The 16,872-nt window shown below is 38.9% G+C and overlaps 2 long non-coding RNA genes across 2 annotated transcripts; one reads left to right on the top strand and one right to left on the bottom strand.

Annotated features, from left to right (window-relative positions):
• Positions 1–3,357: 3,357 nt before the first annotated feature.
• On the top strand, positions 3,358–4,063 carry LOC114161531 (uncharacterized). The gene is made up of 4 exons (XR_003599040.1): positions 3,358–3,430; positions 3,502–3,564; positions 3,634–3,693; positions 3,781–4,063. It is a non-coding gene; the product is annotated as an uncharacterized LOC114161531 (long non-coding RNA).
• Positions 4,064–11,010: 6,947 nt separating this feature from the next.
• LOC114161518 (uncharacterized) lies at positions 11,011–14,362 on the bottom strand. The gene is made up of 2 exons (XR_003599034.1): positions 12,641–14,362; positions 11,011–11,416 (listed from the first exon to the last, which is right to left on the bottom strand). It is a non-coding gene; the product is annotated as an uncharacterized LOC114161518 (long non-coding RNA).
• Positions 14,363–16,872: the final 2,510 nt, after the last annotated feature.

Below are 16,872 nucleotides of genomic sequence, written 5' to 3'. Positions count from 1 at the left end.
CTTAACGCCATTCGCTGAAGCATTTTACACATTTTCATATGTTACAACCCAAAACCTTAAGCTATTTTTATTGAAAGGATTGATGGTTTTAAATTTTGCTTTTTACAAATATAAATTGGAAATGGGGCATGCTTTTGTGTTTGGCCCCATTTGCTTTTGAAATTCAAAGCAAGGGTTATTTTTAAAAAAAACCATCCAATTTACACTCATAGTCGGTTCAATCCAATCAAATTCAAAGACAATCAATTCAAATTCTACATGTGAAAGACCATGCTTTGATTAGATCTGTTTTTGTAAGAAGATGTTAAACCTTTGACTTTAAATTCTGCACTACCTTATGTCGCTTTAGGACATAAAACCTCAATAAAAGATTTAATGTCTGTGAGTTAAAGAGTGCCGAAATGTAGAAAGGTGAAATGATCTGAACACTCTTGCAACAGACCTTACCTCCAGTATGACTGGAATTTGCCCAAAAACTAGATAATCTGAACATTGCCAATACATTCCTTGCATAGCTTCGGATTCCAGTTGGTGTGCTTCAGAAAATGACTGCGGAAGTCCAATATCCTGCTGGACAACTGTGACCATACATTTTGCTTCAGTGATGCTCCTATCTGAAAAATGCATGTGTTTGTTAACATTTCAAGAAAGCTAATTTGACATAATGCGTAAAGTGTAGTCAGAGCTGACCCAAGGCTGGAAAGGTTTGGTCCGATTGATGTCAGTCAGTGAAAAAGAAATAGTTGCTTCTCTTTCATGCAGTGTATCCAAATACATGGTGTCATCTGTAGATGCTAGTTAACAGGATGATCTTTTATGATCGCTACTTTGTGTTAAAAAAAAAAACAACACGAAAGTTTTTTAGTGACTTTAATGCTGCCGACTGAATTATTTTTTTTTCTTTCCAATCATGACCTAAAAGGAAATTTTAATGGTTGTTTTTCTTTTCATCTACCTAAATTGATCATCTCTGCACTCTGCACTGTCCCCCAGACACAACGAATCAATACAATTTTACCATCTCAGTTTCTGACTAACTTTGGGCATTTAACTGTCTAGTGTTACTGTCTACTTCCCTTCATGATTTTTTAAATATTTAACACATTCTCCTTGTTTATTTCTCTTCATGCAGACTGAGGTTAACAGAAAAAACAAACAAAAAAAAAAAACAAAACTGGAATTTAGGATCCCAAAATGCCCAGCTCACTTTGTTTGGTGCAGACACAAAACAAATGCAGGCCACATGTAGTGATTAGTTTTCACATGCATCACTCTGACCCTCTCTGTTATCACCGTCATATCATCGCGGCGGTATCTGCCAAGACATGACTCATCAAAACAAACAGAAAACAATGTTCATGAACACTCAGCAACAAACACAACGTCTGGCCCTATATTGACTGTTAAGCATGCATTAACAAACCGAACTGGGTGGAGGAAATCACAGAAATATTTCTAATTCATTGAGTAAAAAAAAAACAAATGATAAACATACACTAAGGCAAAGCATGTTGACAGACTGGATTGCTGTTTTTCAGCTTGTTTCCTCAGTCCTGAAGCTTGGCCCAAAGCATAACCATGCACCTTTCATTGGGGACCTCAGATCTGGTCTGCTGCTATTTACTTTGAGGTTTTAGATTCTGTACAGGGTTGCATTTAGAAAGGTTAAGTTAAACAAACAAATAAACAAACAAAAAAAAAAACGTTAAAAGAGTAAAGCTCAAAAAGAAAGACGTGTTCAACATTGTAACCTTGGTCGCATGTGATAAAAAGTTTTGTAGGAGCTATTTATCTACTTTCAGTTAAATCTTGGAATTTACATTATTTAGTTCCTTTTTATTTGCTTATTTTCTAGTTGATTTATAATTAGAATGTTTGTTTAATTTGTTATTTTCAAATAGGTTCTTTGGTTAGTAATTCACTTAATTAGTTGATTAATTCCAGTTTGGCACGTGGGTGTGTCACAGTATAAATAGGTAGGTTTTAGTTAGGTCAATATGCACGTGGGTGGTCATATGGTTTTTTTTTACCAGTGCCAGTATCAGTCAGTCCCAGTTATGTCAGTTGTCAGTCAGTCATCAGTCAATCAATGAGAGAACAGGTGCAGAAATCAGAACAGGAGAACTAGTAGGATCCTGTGAAGCCTGCAACTTGTTTTTATCTGGAAATTGGAATAAACTAACCAAAGAGCTGCATTTTGACTGTTTCGATCCCTTTTTTGAACTGCGTAAGCCAGAAACCCCCGGTGCATCAGGTGACTATTTGAGTTTAATTCACTTTGCTTTGATCACTTTTAAGTCTTGAGTTTTTTGATTTTGGAATTTTGAGTTTGAGACAAATAGTCACTACAAGTTTCAAATAAAATCAATTCCTGCAAAAGAAATGTAACAGACCATTGGTTTTTTTTTATTGCACTTTACTTTTGAAATTGATCAAAGCATTTACAAACTTTAAATCAATATTCCATGACCTCTTATTTTACTTGAACATATTATATAGCAGGGCAGGGAGGTGAGTTTCTGCTGGTCGAGATCAGAACATAAGTTGTGCTGGTCTTTACAAGTAGAAAACCGGTCAAAAGAAATCAAATACTCTGAAAGATTGACTTCTGCCTACAGTTAGAAAAATAACTAACACGTTTAACCCAACCGGACAAACCATGACAAACAAGGACCCCAGGTCTATGCTGCTATCATGTGCAGTGAGGAGTCAAGTTAAAAAGTAAAAAAAAAAAACAAACCTAGAAATCTGTACTTAAAAATACAAAAGAAATATGGAGGGAGTTGCATATGGCGATGTTTACTTTTTAAATATATGTAACTTTATGATATTTTGCTTTGAGAGTACATGTTCTGCAATTTTTTTGTCATTCCTTAATGAAACGGACAGGTTTTGTTAACATTTGTTGAGACGATGAAATGTTCAGTAAGTGCAAAACATCCCAGTTACTCCTAGTATACCCTCAGAAAGATTAGCTTTCTGATATTTTGATATCATAAAGAAACTTCTGATATGAAAGAGTCACGGTATTCCTACATCACGGAAAAATATGTATTTACTGTAAAGACAAACTGAACGGGACATTTTATGAAATGCACTTCAGTTTTTACAGCTGAAAGCAATTTAAACAACTCTGTGTGAAACACAAGCTTATGGTGTTCATATACCGCCATCTAGTGGAGCTATGTGTGTATTTTGATTGCAATATTCACCTTTAGTTTTACTATCCAGTTGTATTCAGCTACCTACAAGATTTTTTTAAACAACAGAATGAGACCTATAAGAGAAAAAAAAAAAACACGTAGTGTAACCAGGTGGTACCATTAGGTGTTGCACTCTCTCCAGCCTGTGCCTCCATAAAAGGTTAAGCTGGAAGGGTGGTGACCAGACCAGCTGTGTGTTCCTGGGCCCACGCTGTTTGCTGGCTGTGGTAGGTTGGGGGGAAATAGTTTTAAAGTGATTCTTTTAAGTAAGTTGTGCTGATGTGGTGTTTTTATACAGGACTGCATCGTTGATGGTGTTCGGCTGGTAGCGTTACCTGGGCGTGGGTGTTCGTCGCCGCAGGTAGGTTTTTATACATTGGTCTTTTTAATCCGAATGAATTGTGTGTTTATATATTGTTTTATTTGCTAGGGTTGCACCACATTGGATACACCAAGATTTGATTTGGAAGTGTTGATTTATGCAATGCAGGTAGGCAAGTGTTTTAATGTGTTTTAGGTTGGTTTGATTAAAATGATTTAATACGCATTTAGTCATTTTTGTGTTTTAGTTTCACAGTTTTTGCACTGCCTCCTGCTGTCCCTTTTAGCGTTTGGGTTTTTTTTTTTTTCTTTTTTGTTAGTTCGCCTAGTTAGGATCATTTTTCTGCTTGTAGTACTTGTGAGGGCGGGCTGACAACTTTTTCATTCATTTTGTTTGCTGTGTTTTTTGTTTATTTTGTGGCACTTCCCTGAATTCTTCTATCCTGTTTGGCGTGATCTCCATGTTGGGCTGACAACGAACGGATAAAGCTAGCGGGGAATCCTTCATGTATTCAACAATAAATATCAATAATTAACTTAATTCCTGTTGTTGATTATTACGCTTTGGCTGGTCTCGGCTATAACAGTAGTTTTTCTTTTCAAAATCAATGCATAATTGTAAAGTTAGATGGACAAAAGTGATAATAAATAACAGTGACAATAAGACATTGCTTTTGTATTGTCCCTCAACAGAGTCGTTTTAAAAAAAAACACACGGGCCTGGACAAAAAGGTTGCTACCTGTAACTAAATATTAAGTTGTGCAACCTTAGAGGAAATCCCTGCAATCAAACGATTTCTGTAACTGAGACTTCTGCTCCTCCCAGAAGGGCATTCTTGCCCACTCCTCAAGGGCAAACTGCTCCAGTTGTTTCGGGCTTGAAAGGTGCTTTCTCCAGATGTTTCAGCTCCGTCCACGGGATTCAGGGCTCAGAGTAATCCAATGTTTTGCTCGTACTTTTCCTGAATGTTTTCAGTTGTCATTATCTTGTTGGAAGAGCCGCCGTAGAACAAAATCCTGCTCTAAGCTGAAATCAGTTCTCTACAGGTGGGAACTGATCACATGACTTCTGATCGTTTTCTAATTAGCTGCACTAGACTTTATTCAGGTGTTTCAAAGCAAAAGGTAGTTGAGTAAAAACACACTCATCACCTTCCCATTCATAAAAAAAATATAGAGAAAAACATTATTTTCATTCCACTTTACAATCTTGAGCTCTTACGTGTTGTCTGTCATATAAAATCATAACAAAAAACAATTTCTTGTAACGTCGCGAAATGTGAAAAAGTTCTGTCAGTCTTACTATTAAGTTAATATTTGATTAATCTGAAAATGCATACTTTTCTTTAGAAATATTCTTATCTGTGAAGGGAAATAAGGTCTTCTCTTAACCAAAACATACTGTCATAGTTAAATACACGTTGATTCAATATCAGCCCGTCACATTCCTGATCTGCTTGAGTTATAAATGCATAAATAAAAATCAATTTAAACATTTTGCATCTCCTCACAAATTTTCTAGACGGCGTAAACACAACATGTTCCCATTTTGCCGTCGAGGTTGGAGATCTTCTAGTGTTTTACGTCCTTAACAACAATGTATTTATTTATTTTTGTCCTCTATTAAAACTAGTGACAACTAGAGGGCAGCACACAACATCAAATAAGCAGGAAAACAGCAGCTTTCTCAAAGGCCATCTGCCTGCTTCATCCGGGTAGCAGGCAGCCTGCAGCTGAGGGTCTGCATGTATTTTGACAAACTGGTGTCACAATAACTCCCAGTCTAATCTGACTTCAAATGAAAACATGTCTGTCCATAAAATCCTCTGTATCCTCACAATGAATATAAACAGAACAAAGTCCCAGAGACATAAGAAAGACAAACCTGTTCAGTACAAAAATAACCCCCCCACACACACACACACACATGATATGTAAACATATCACCAAAACTATGTGCACTCATGTAATAGCAGGACAGTCTGTACTTTCCTAACCTCCTGTAGCTCCACCACATCCATAACATCATTTTTTTACCCATCCTAATATCGTTATTTAACCTGATTTTAACGCGTTTACTTACAGTTTCCATGTTTCCATATGTGGTTGAAAAAAGAATGTAACTTGTCATCTGGGGTTTGGATTTTATTTTTGGTATCCGGACAAAATGATGCAATTTATCACAGCCATTACGGTTACCATAAATAGTTTTGTTACCTACAGTTCATTCGGCAGGGCGTGCAAAGAGAGGCTGTTTGTTTAGTCAGTGTGTGTCCTTCACATGCTCCTCGGTCCTGTTTAGAAGGTTTTATGTAATGGTTCCTCTGTGCCCGACAGTGTTTTCTTCAACCCACTCTTTCCTTGTTCAAAAATTAAAAAAAAAAATCTCACCTCTTAAATCTCCAAAATGTGCTCAGAGCACCACCACCAAACATCTAAATTAAAACGTAGGGAGGTTTAAGTGACTTTGTTTTATTTAGAGCGTATCAATGCTAAAACCAATCAACCTCTTAACTTTTTTTTACAAAGTTTCCTGCGTCAAATTCACAGCCAGGAAATGGTCAGTATATTCTGCTCATATATCAATGTCAAATGTTTTTTTTTCTACTTCATTGTTGCGTGTATTTAAGAAATGAAACAAGGCCAGGCTGTTGCATCAGAACATGTGAAGCGGACGACATGATGCCTTTAAGTCACAAAGTCTGAACATACCAAAGCCAATTAGCTAAAAATGAAAGTAGCTCCTTGCTTTCTAACATAGAGACGAAGGATTGCTGCAAAGCGTGTTTTCGTTAGGTGTTGACCTGTTTCATCTCTTGGTCTCAATAAGTTACCTTTTGGTTTTGACTTTTGGTTGTTTCTAAGGTCTCAGATGTTGCTACTTTGACTTGTACTGAGTGATCAAACACACGATTATCATGAAAGAATCCCCTTACTCAGGAAAATTGATATCTGGCTGTAAAATCATTTGAACCTTTACCATATTCTGCCCATTCCGGATTCTGAATGACTTCAGAAGGTAAGGAAATGACCTAAAGCAGCAAATTATGAGATTACGGAACTATTGTAGCTTCAGTGATGAGAACAGAAGAGAAAGTGAGCCCTCATGAATATTCTAACCTATTGTTTGTCGTGTACCACACTCAGGCCTTAGTTGGATAACAATTGGCTTAGTTGCTGATTAAGACATAATTAAATTTATATCTATCTATCTTTTTATTGGTGTACAACTGGAAGGATTTGAAGTAAACTCTTCATTGTGAATGAAGACCACTTTGCACAAAGAGGGCAGGTAGGCAGAAAGAAAAGACAGATGCAACAAATATGCATTGAACTGCGGTAAAACTGAAAACAAAAATCTAAATGCCGAGAAGATAAACATCAACCACCAGAGATGCAGGAAGCTGTAAAACTGGGAGTGAGACCAAACAGGAAGTACAGCTAAAAGGAAGATTAAAAAAGAAGTGTATGTCCTGGCAGGAGTGATTACTGGAATGGGAATTGTGAAATTTCCTTTCCACCCTCAATTGCTACTGGTATTAAAACAAAGTGGAATTTCAGCTGCCACAAAATCCAAGGCTATATAAATTGCAGCCAGGTTCAGAGGATGCTGAATCATGATCAGCGGCCATTAGCTCGAGAACTCCAAATGTTTGAAGTTTGGTACTGTGACGATAATGGTGTGGGACTACTTTTTTTAAAAATTGGGTATGGCTCTTTAGTTCCAGTGAAAGAAACTCTTTTTTTTTTTTTTTAACATTATCGTATCAAGACAACTTGGAGAATTTTATATCTCAAACTTTTTGGGATCAGTTTGTGCACCATTTGGCAAATCAAATGTGCACTAAATCCACATTTGGATTTAGTGCACAACCTTGCACTAAAGGTTGCACCTTGCACAACCTTGGATAAAGGTTGGATTTATTGACACTATAAATCCAAGGTTGAGCAGGTTTAGTGTGAAAGACCTAGCCTGCACCGAGTCCTGAGCTCAACCTGATGTAACACCTTTAGAATGAATCAGTGTTTGACCTCATAAATGAGCCTCAGGAAGAATGGTAAAAATTCCTGTAAATACGCTCATAAATCTTGTGAAAAAAAAATAATAACAAAGGAAGATGAAATACAAACAAATCTAATTTCAGTTGTGCTATGCTGGATGAGTTAAAAATGTTACATAAACTACATTATCTTGAGAGGAGATGGTGGTCCCATATCTTCCTTACCAGCAGCAGCTTGTTGCAATACTTAAACAGAACAAAACCTAGAACAGGTGTTTGGTTGTGAATTTAAGAAACAACCAAATGCTAAAATGACTTAAAACTTAAAGTAGGTCTTTGCCATAATGATTTTCAAACTTTAATTCTAAAAAAAAAACATAGAAATGTATTATTAATATTTTTTTCACTTCCAGTGTGCCAAGTTTGAGCGATTGAGTGTCTTCTTCTGTATAAAGATGCAGCTGGTTGTCTCAAAATGATTTTCTCACAGTCCTTTAGTCTTGAGTTGTTTTTTTTGCTTTAATGTGTTGTCAAAAGTGGCAATTAGCAGAAAAGGTCTCTTTTCTGGTCTGCAGAGACACTATGTACTGCATCTTTCAGAAAAAAACATGTCATTATGGGTTATTGTTTTCCTTCAACCCAGCCAAGCATTGTTAGCATTTCACCTTTCTCTAGATAACTGAGCTATTGTAGTTCCAAAGGAGGGTGGAAAACTTAAACACTGCAACAGAGCTTCTTCAACGCAAAGGAAATAATGAAGATGTGACTAAAAATATCAAATCTATTCATCTTTGTCACAATAAACACTGAAAACATCTTTTGCTTCCCAGGTCAAATCTCCACCTGGTCTCCTGACCAGCCCTCACCAGAATGGGTCGTTAATGTTTAGCTAATGTGGTCAACTGTAATTCAGTCTCTTATTAAGACAGCAAACCTACCCCACAAAGTAAACTATTTCTGTACAGAATAAGCATATTAGCCATTTACTTGAGTGTATAAATTTCTTAAAAGAAAATTTGTGCAATATGTGTCTTTACTGTATTTCTTGTGCATGTCTACACTGAGGATTCCCTGTTCATAGGTGTGTGTGTGTATATTGACTTGGGCCAACATGTACACCTAATTCCCCATTCCAGAGAGCTATGCAGAAGGGCTGTTCTCACGGGATGGGGTGTGTCTGAGCACCTACCCCAGAGCCATCTCCGACACAGAGGGAGCTTTAGACTGTCTGACCTCTCGTTCTGACCTCTTGCTGATGCTGCCCCGGGCTCCGAGAACCTCCATTCTCCTGGCCACTGTTTGCTTAGGGCCCCCACGGCAAGATTCTTTCAGGTCTGGCTTTTAAAGAAACAGTGGGACAATCATGCCACATCAAAAAGAGCGCTTTTGAAGCCGAGCAATAAAGTCGAGCTTTCGCGGAAGACTCGTTCTAAACAAAAATGGGCGCCGTCTCAGAGAGATGTATAACTGCATGCTAAAACCTGCAAAAGTGGTATTTGAGGCATATCCAAATCATAAGTGTCTGGCAAAACTAAAAACATTGAAGCTTTTTCATTATATTTTTAATCCAACCGAAGCTTATATGTACAGGTACTGCTCTGCATAAAGATGTTTGCAATGTTCAAAAGTCAATTGCTTCCAGTTCACATCAGGTCAATTTAGTCTGTTTATATAATTTGCTACAAATGTCATCTAAAGGCACTTTACAAAAACAAACAGAATCAAATGTTATCCATACAGTAGCCAATTTGATGTTGTCTTTTAGGCACAGTCAATCTGATTACACACATTCCAAATCAAGTGTCGTTATAATAATGCAGTCAAGTTCAGTTTATTACGCCAATTGTTAAAACAAGGATTCTGTTTAAGAGCTGATCGAATCAAGCCTCTCATTGTCCAGCAATCTCTCATTCTGACCATGCATGTGGTGACAGTGGAAAGCAACAACCCTGAATGCCAAAACACTGCCTCAGAAAAAGAGTGAGAAACTCTAGAAAAAGGAGTGGATGAGAAAATGGCAGCAGCAGCTGCAGAACATTTATAACACGAGAGTTGCACGAGAAAGTAACAATTGTAAACTAATATTGATTGTCCAAGTTTCAACCATCTCACTCTTTACTTCAAGTAAGGTTGAAGAGTTCAGAAATGGTTTTCTGTTGTTTCAACCACTTTTTGCAATACTACAGTACAACTGACATTTGGCTTGTTAATGTGAATGAAAGTACAGGGCATGAATTTTCTCAGTCCATGTCAATGTATAACGGTTTTCATTGTGGTCACTAGTGCTGCAGTGGCCTAACTTTCATGAAGGAGTTTTTTTGGTTCCCAGGTTGTTGGTGAACATCCTAATTCATTGTTTTTCACATGGTGATAGATTGGATCAGCTGATGCTTTGACCTAAATTGGTCTTCCTGCAGATAACTGAATCCAAACACATCAGAACTGAGTTTGATCTGGACAAAGGTAAAGACACCAAACTTCCGGAATAAGGCAAGAAACTATAGCAAGTATCACTCACACTGCAGACAGTGAGATCTGCAAGAAGTCCGTTTTCAGGACACAGTTGGGCTGTGGAGGGTGTCAGTGAGTGCAGGAACAGTTTTGCCAACCATCCCATGCTTTAATCTGCTGCAACACGCAGCTCAGGACAGCGGGCATTATCGGCTACTGTAAGGGGATTATAGGCAGGCATGTGATCCGCACACCGCGGGGGAGTAAGAGGGACAGGGAGAGAGGTGCATCGCAAATCTGGACGTGTAGACAGATGAGATTAAGACGCATGTCTTTCACAATCTCCGTTTAGTCCTTCTGAACTCTAAATTCATTATTTCAGATCAAACACACAGAACTTTGCCCGTGTTTTAATTTTCTCAAAACCTTCAGCTACTGAGATCACATTAAACCGACTAATCCAGCGGAGTCCATGGACTTCTAATGTTAATATTGAAGGCCTGGGACCCTGGAGATTTTCATGAAGAAAAATATTTGTAGATTACGAAGGTAATGAACGAGAATGAGAAAGTATTCCAGTTATTAAAAGTCCAGGGGGAGGAAGGAAGGAGATATTTGTACGTAAAGCCTGTCTCATCTGACCTCCTGTTCCTACAGAACAGAGTCAAACGCATTTTCAAAAGGAATGTAATCGACACACCTAAAGAATTTATGATTGTTGTATCAACACAGACCATCATAGCGCATCCTCCATGCTAACAAAAGATCGCCCGGTGGATGGGGATTATATAATAGTTGCCATGGCAGCAATAAGTTTCAGCCTGAACCAGTGAGATCTGAACCACAGTAGTCCCAGTTCAGAGGTGTCATGTCATGAAAGGAAGTTTTAAATGTAGGGAATTTATTTCTCAGCTCTTCACTGCTTTTGCTAGTCACCTACAGACAATAAAATTGTGAAAGGGACACGACAAGACTTTTGTGTCTGTTAGAAAGGCAATTAGCGGCTGGATTAAGTAGGAGTCTTGAGGCAGAGAAACGGTGCAGACCCACTGGGTGTTTATTCACCAACATTTAACAGGTTCACACAGACAACCCTGCTTACAATGGCCTTGGGGTCTCAGCAGCATCCACCCAACATGCAGCCTTTTATAGTCTCTGGCGGCTCCAATTAACAAACCCACCAAGACAAAGGGGAATACAAAATACATACACACAAACAAACTTGACAAAAACAACCAAATATTCAGAATAATATTAGCAAATACTATTCATTTTTAAACAGACATTAAATTTCTAAAAGGACATTTCTATAAATAAAAATCCAACATTAAACGTGTAAAGTGCATCGTTCTATTGCTCCCCCTCTTCCATCTGCATTGGTCTCTTCCGGAACCTTTATAAGGTGCTCGGGCCCCTGGGGACTCTTTGAGCCTGAACACCCTGCAGAGGAAGAGACAGAGGTAAGCCACATCTACACAAACATTTCAGTGTATTTCAAACAGTTACAATACTTGTATCTAGTGATGTTACGTGATGTGCCGAGGCTTCGAGGCGTGTGTCGAGTAATGGAGGGGGCGTTTCCGTAAAGCGCGTATCGAGGCGTGCTTCATTTAGGGGAGGAGCCGAAAACGATGACGTCCGAAGCCTCGCTGCACCACGTGACTGCTTCGGGAAGTGGCTCAGAGTTTGGCGCGGGGTTTGCCAGCTTTAGAAACCCCACAGGCTCCATTCAAAATGTGGGTTGTTGTAGGCGAGTTGCGGTCAGTTGAGAGAGTGGATAGAGTTTTGATAGTTTGGATAGCAGAGTTTGGATAGTGGTTATTTAGTTTGAGCCGGCGAGAAAGAGGAGGATTTCTCCTATGTGGGAACATTTTGATTTGATAAGCCCTAACAAGGTAAGGTGAACTGAACATTTGCAGATGCATTACGTTTGCTTATGAGGAACTGTATTTTTCGTTGTTTCTTATTTTCTGTAAAGGTGAGGTGTTTATTGTGCTCCAAGGAGTTGGGGTACAATAATAACACCTCATCCATGTAGTGTCAAAAAAGAGAAATCGTTTGAAATCAAAAACTGTGGAGAAATTGTTGTTTCTTAATAAAAATGCACACAATCATCCAAGTTACACAAGCAATAGCCTATTCACTACCCCCTCCCTAGTTCCACAAGCACTTTCACTGTCCTCTGCCTGATTAAGCCCAGGCCACTTTTCTAGAGTCACAGAAAAACTTTATTACACAACATGCCATATCACATGACACTACTATTTTGGGAATAATTACACACAGAGAATACATTCAAACAATATTTTATTATACACACATGTGTATACATAATTTATGTAGACAAATGATTTCGTCCTACACCTTTTGTGAAGTCATTCCCAAGAGCCATAATAGACAAAAATTCAATGCATCACACGTGTTAAGATACAGCTGGCTGTGATTATACACCTGGCCAGTAGGTGGTTTCGTGTGCACATGAAGCTTCAAGAAATGAACCCTTTCTCGAACCAGTTGGCTCAAGTGGTTCAATGCCTCATGAGGCTTCATTTCACCATCACTACTTGTATCCATTGGTTTGTTTTATTTTAACAGGACACCATCAGCTCCAGATGCCACTGCATAAAAACACACAATCAATAAAATACTTCAATCTGTTTGTACCTGTTTCTTTTATCATTCAACCCACATTTTAAGTGTTTCCAGCTAAGTAATGAAGACCTTCATTACAGTGTCCAAACGCAGACGCAGCATGGCATCGCAGAAGAACAGCAAACGGACAAAACCTTGTCAGAGGCAGCAAAAGTCCTGACAAGAAGAATATGATAAAAAAAACAACAAAAAACAATCCCAACCTCCAAGTGTGCAAAGCTTGTTGCGACATATCCCAAAAAGAGTTGCAGGTGTAATCACTGAAAAGGTTTGTTCAGCAAGTTACAGTAGCTCAATTCAAATGTACGCCTCATTTTTAGATGTTTATTTCTTAAAATGGTAAAAACAATGTATTCCTTTCCTTCCATTGGATGCACAACATTGTGTTGGTATGCCACACTGAGGCTTTTGGTCGTAATGCAACAAAATGTCAAAAGCTTATGACATGATTCCCTTTGCAAACAAGAAAAAGAAGCAGAAAATGTAGATCCACGTGGTTCTACGGTCATTAAATGGAAATGCCACTCCCTGACACGCAGATGTGTGGCTGTGCAAACTGCGTAAGGCAAGTTCGAAGAGCAAATATTCAAGTTATGATGACTCAGCAACATAGGTGGTCAGTGTTAATAAATGAAAAGCTTAATCCCTTCAGATCGACTCATTGGCATCATACCAAATGGTGATTCTATGCCTTTCTCTTTTCACTTTTTCAAAAAAACACAGTAAAAGGAGCTTTATGGTCATAACGTTTCCCTTTTAGTCCTTTGTTCAACTGACCGAGCCTCAAACTAAGACATCTACTGTACGAGAGTAGAGCGGGATGTCGAAATCAAGACAGGGCGAGGGCGGACCACTGAAAAGAGGAGATTCTGATCGCCTTCATGCAGTACGGTATCGCATGACTGCCAAAACAGGAGCGCGGGCAAAGGAGCAGGGGAAGAGAGTGGGCTGGGAGCCTAGCAAGAAGGGTGTGTTGATCTCAGCAAACCAGAGTCCTTACTTGTTCAGGCTGGTTTATACTGCCTCTGCCTCAAATGTTCCCTGCAAATGTCCTGTGGGGAGATTGTGTTCTGGCTTGCAATTTTAGTCTACATGCTGCCTGCTCTCCCAGATGCTTACTTGGCTACTTTTACCTCAGCTGCTAGTGAACCTTTTGGTACAAGATCACGTATCTCAAATTCAACAGGCCAGGTCAAAGGTCTATCTAGCTAGAAGAGCTTTCCCTTGAAAAACGAGCGAGAAATAAAAGACATAAAGACATGCAGCTCAGACATGAATCTGGGCTCTTGAGACGACTTGCTGTACCGATCTAATATGACTGCCCGATGACTTTGCATAACCATTCATGCTCTGAGGTGTGGCAGGACCACTGCAACAAAGCGGCCTGACTGGACTGGATAAATGTACTGGGAGATCTGGCTCATTTACTGAGGATAAACACATGTATTAAATGACGACACACAGCTGAAGCACATTTTCATCCTCGAGCCTGAAGCAAGCATTCACAAAGCTAATGAATGTCGCACAATGTTAGACCTTTGAGACCTTGAAGGCTAAAGTCCACGCACTGGTCAAATACTGTAGATGTTTGGTGGCAGGTACATTTTTATTTGACTGCTCAGCTAAAATAAAGCCAACTAGCCAACTGCGTTGCCTCCTGCTTACTTATCCCACTCTTTACTATTTTTGCATCATTAATTAGCACAATTAGAATGACTAGAAGACATATTAGGATTTGCTTGATAATTGCATTCACATTACTTATGAAGAAATTGCATTTTGAATAAAGTTAAGATACTAAATATTTTTAGAATTTTTTTTTTACACTAATTCAGGCTGCATAGTCCAAAAACAATTAATTAGTCATGACAGACTAAGTTAAGCATTCAAAGCTTAACTTTATCTCAGTTGAGAAGAACAGTGTGCAAAGAGAAAATGTGATAACGTTTAGAGGCTTAAACTCGTTTCAGATTCTGAAATCTTTCTGGAAACACATTTTGAACCTTGTGGAAATATGCACTGACATTATCTTTGAAAAGATCATTTCCCTTTTAAAATTTAAAACTAAAACACAAAAATCATGTTTGCTTGAGAGGCTAGCCACGAGGGAACATGAGTGAAACTGACTATTACCAGCCGAGTCATTCACAACCAGCTGCAGGGCGTGTAACATGTTTCCCCAGATAAAGTACAGCCTGCTCATACTATTAAATTAGCTTATAATGTTGAATATTTTAAGGTTCAAGCTACGATGGCCTCCCCCACCATCTATTCGACTAACAAATCTTATCAATTATTCTTTATGGAAATTCTCTCTGGGTCCGCAAGGCCACTATAATCAGCTGCACATGTAAAGTCCTGCTAGAGATGATGTAGTGGTGCAAGACACGCAACCACACTCTGCCCATTGTGTGCTTTTCTGGGTCTGACTATAAATCAAATGAAGAAGAAGGAAAAAATACAGTGGGTGAAAGAGCAAAAGGACTTTCATCAGTGCTCAACAAAAAGAGCGTCAAAAGGTGAATAAGAAGCATTAAAAAAAATGTTTTTCCAAAGATTATTTGGGAAAACAATGCCTCATATCCTGCTGTGATTAGCACCATATGAATAAGGATGAGTAATGTAAGACATTCCAGTTGAACTGAGCTCTATGGAGCACAGAGAAAAGAAAGAAAAAAAAACAACCATCCAGCAGATTGTTTTCCTCTCTGCATCGATTGACCTCGGCCTCGTGTGGGTTGTTTATTCAGATCCACACAGTGACACAAACTTTCACGTACTGTACAACTCACACAACGCCGCGACACGCGCACGTCATCAATGTGGTGTTTGTGGACCGTTTCTGTTCCATAATGCAGCAGGGCGAAGGTCTCGGCGCTTCTGTGAATGTGTTTTCAGCTTTGACCTCTAGCAGGTAACTGACTCTCTGCCCACTGCAGAGACAGCATGCAGGGGGGATCTGGTTACGAAAACCCCTCCGGAGAGGCGGAGGAGGAGAAATGATTTCCATTTGCTGAGCTCCTTCGCTGCTCTCTGTTAACGTTAGTCGACTGAAAGACAAAAAAGGAGCAATAACAGAATATGAACGTTCCAGTGCTGACACAATCTGCAGATTAATTGCTAACTCAATGAAACATACAAATACATCACTTATGTGTCAGCATTCCCAGGTACAATTACTCTTTCAGCAAGGAGAGGAGAAAACTGAGGGGGGATGCAGGGTTTGTCAAACTGCTTTCTGACACATGGTGCATCGTAAACACGCTTTCCCTATAAATAAATTCCTTATGTGGATGTGCAGAGTGTGTCCTTAACTAAGTTAGACAGCTGCCTTATGAGCAGCAAATGGAAAAAAGGGCCCTTAACGATGCACGGCTATCCAAAGGAAGTTGCAAAAAGAGTTTGTCTTTCAGCTTTTGAGTAAAGAATAGATGACTGTTAAATGGCAAAGGGACGCAACACATTTTGTAGTTACACATTACAAAAGGTTTTCTGCTCTCACTAAAGTTTGTTCATTTGCTTTCAAATCGAACAATAAAGTGCCTTGCAGAAGCGTTCGTACCCCTTCGTCTTTTCTCACATTAGTCCCCTGCTTGTATACATTTTATAGGGCTCTTACGTGGCAGACCAACACAATTTTGAATACAAATTACAATTAAAATCTGAAATTGTTATTTTTTTGTAAGGTTTTGGTTTTTTTCTCTGTGTTAATTTAGGTTTTTGTGTCGTTTTCAGTTAATTAAGTCTCCCTGTTGTCCTGTCCACCCCTTGATTGTCTCCAGCTGTCCCTTGTTTCTCCTGATTGTCTCCCTGCGTATTTAATCCCACCTGTATTCATTGTTCCTCGTTGGGTCCTTGTCTTATCTGTCTGGCTGTCTAGTCTGACGGTTTGTCTGCTGGATATTTTGTAACCAGTTGCTTCCAGTATTTGAGCTTTAAGTCTCCTGCTCAATCTGTGCTGCCTGGACTTTTTGTATTTGTGTTTTCATTATTAAATCATCACTTCTTCATTCCAACCTGGGTCCTCAGCATCTTCCTCACCACCACTCACTGCATTTTATTACATTATTTTTTTGTGTGTGGACTGTTCGCCCCATGGGATGTGTGTACCAGCTTTGCACATCTAAAACCTGTTTTTCATTCAAAATAGCTTGGTCACTTTAGAAGCAAAGGGTCTGTGAACAACAGATTCTCTGCTGGAAAATGAGTCTTTGCCCATTTCTCAAGTCTTTTGAACTCTAAGA

Source organism: Xiphophorus couchianus, chromosome 18 (genome assembly GCF_001444195.1).
Source record: "Xiphophorus couchianus chromosome 18, X_couchianus-1.0, whole genome shotgun sequence".
Lineage (NCBI taxonomy): Eukaryota > Metazoa > Chordata > Actinopteri > Cyprinodontiformes > Poeciliidae > Xiphophorus > Xiphophorus couchianus.
Note: the sequence above shows the minus strand (reverse complement) of the source record. Positions and strands in the feature narration are given on the sequence as shown.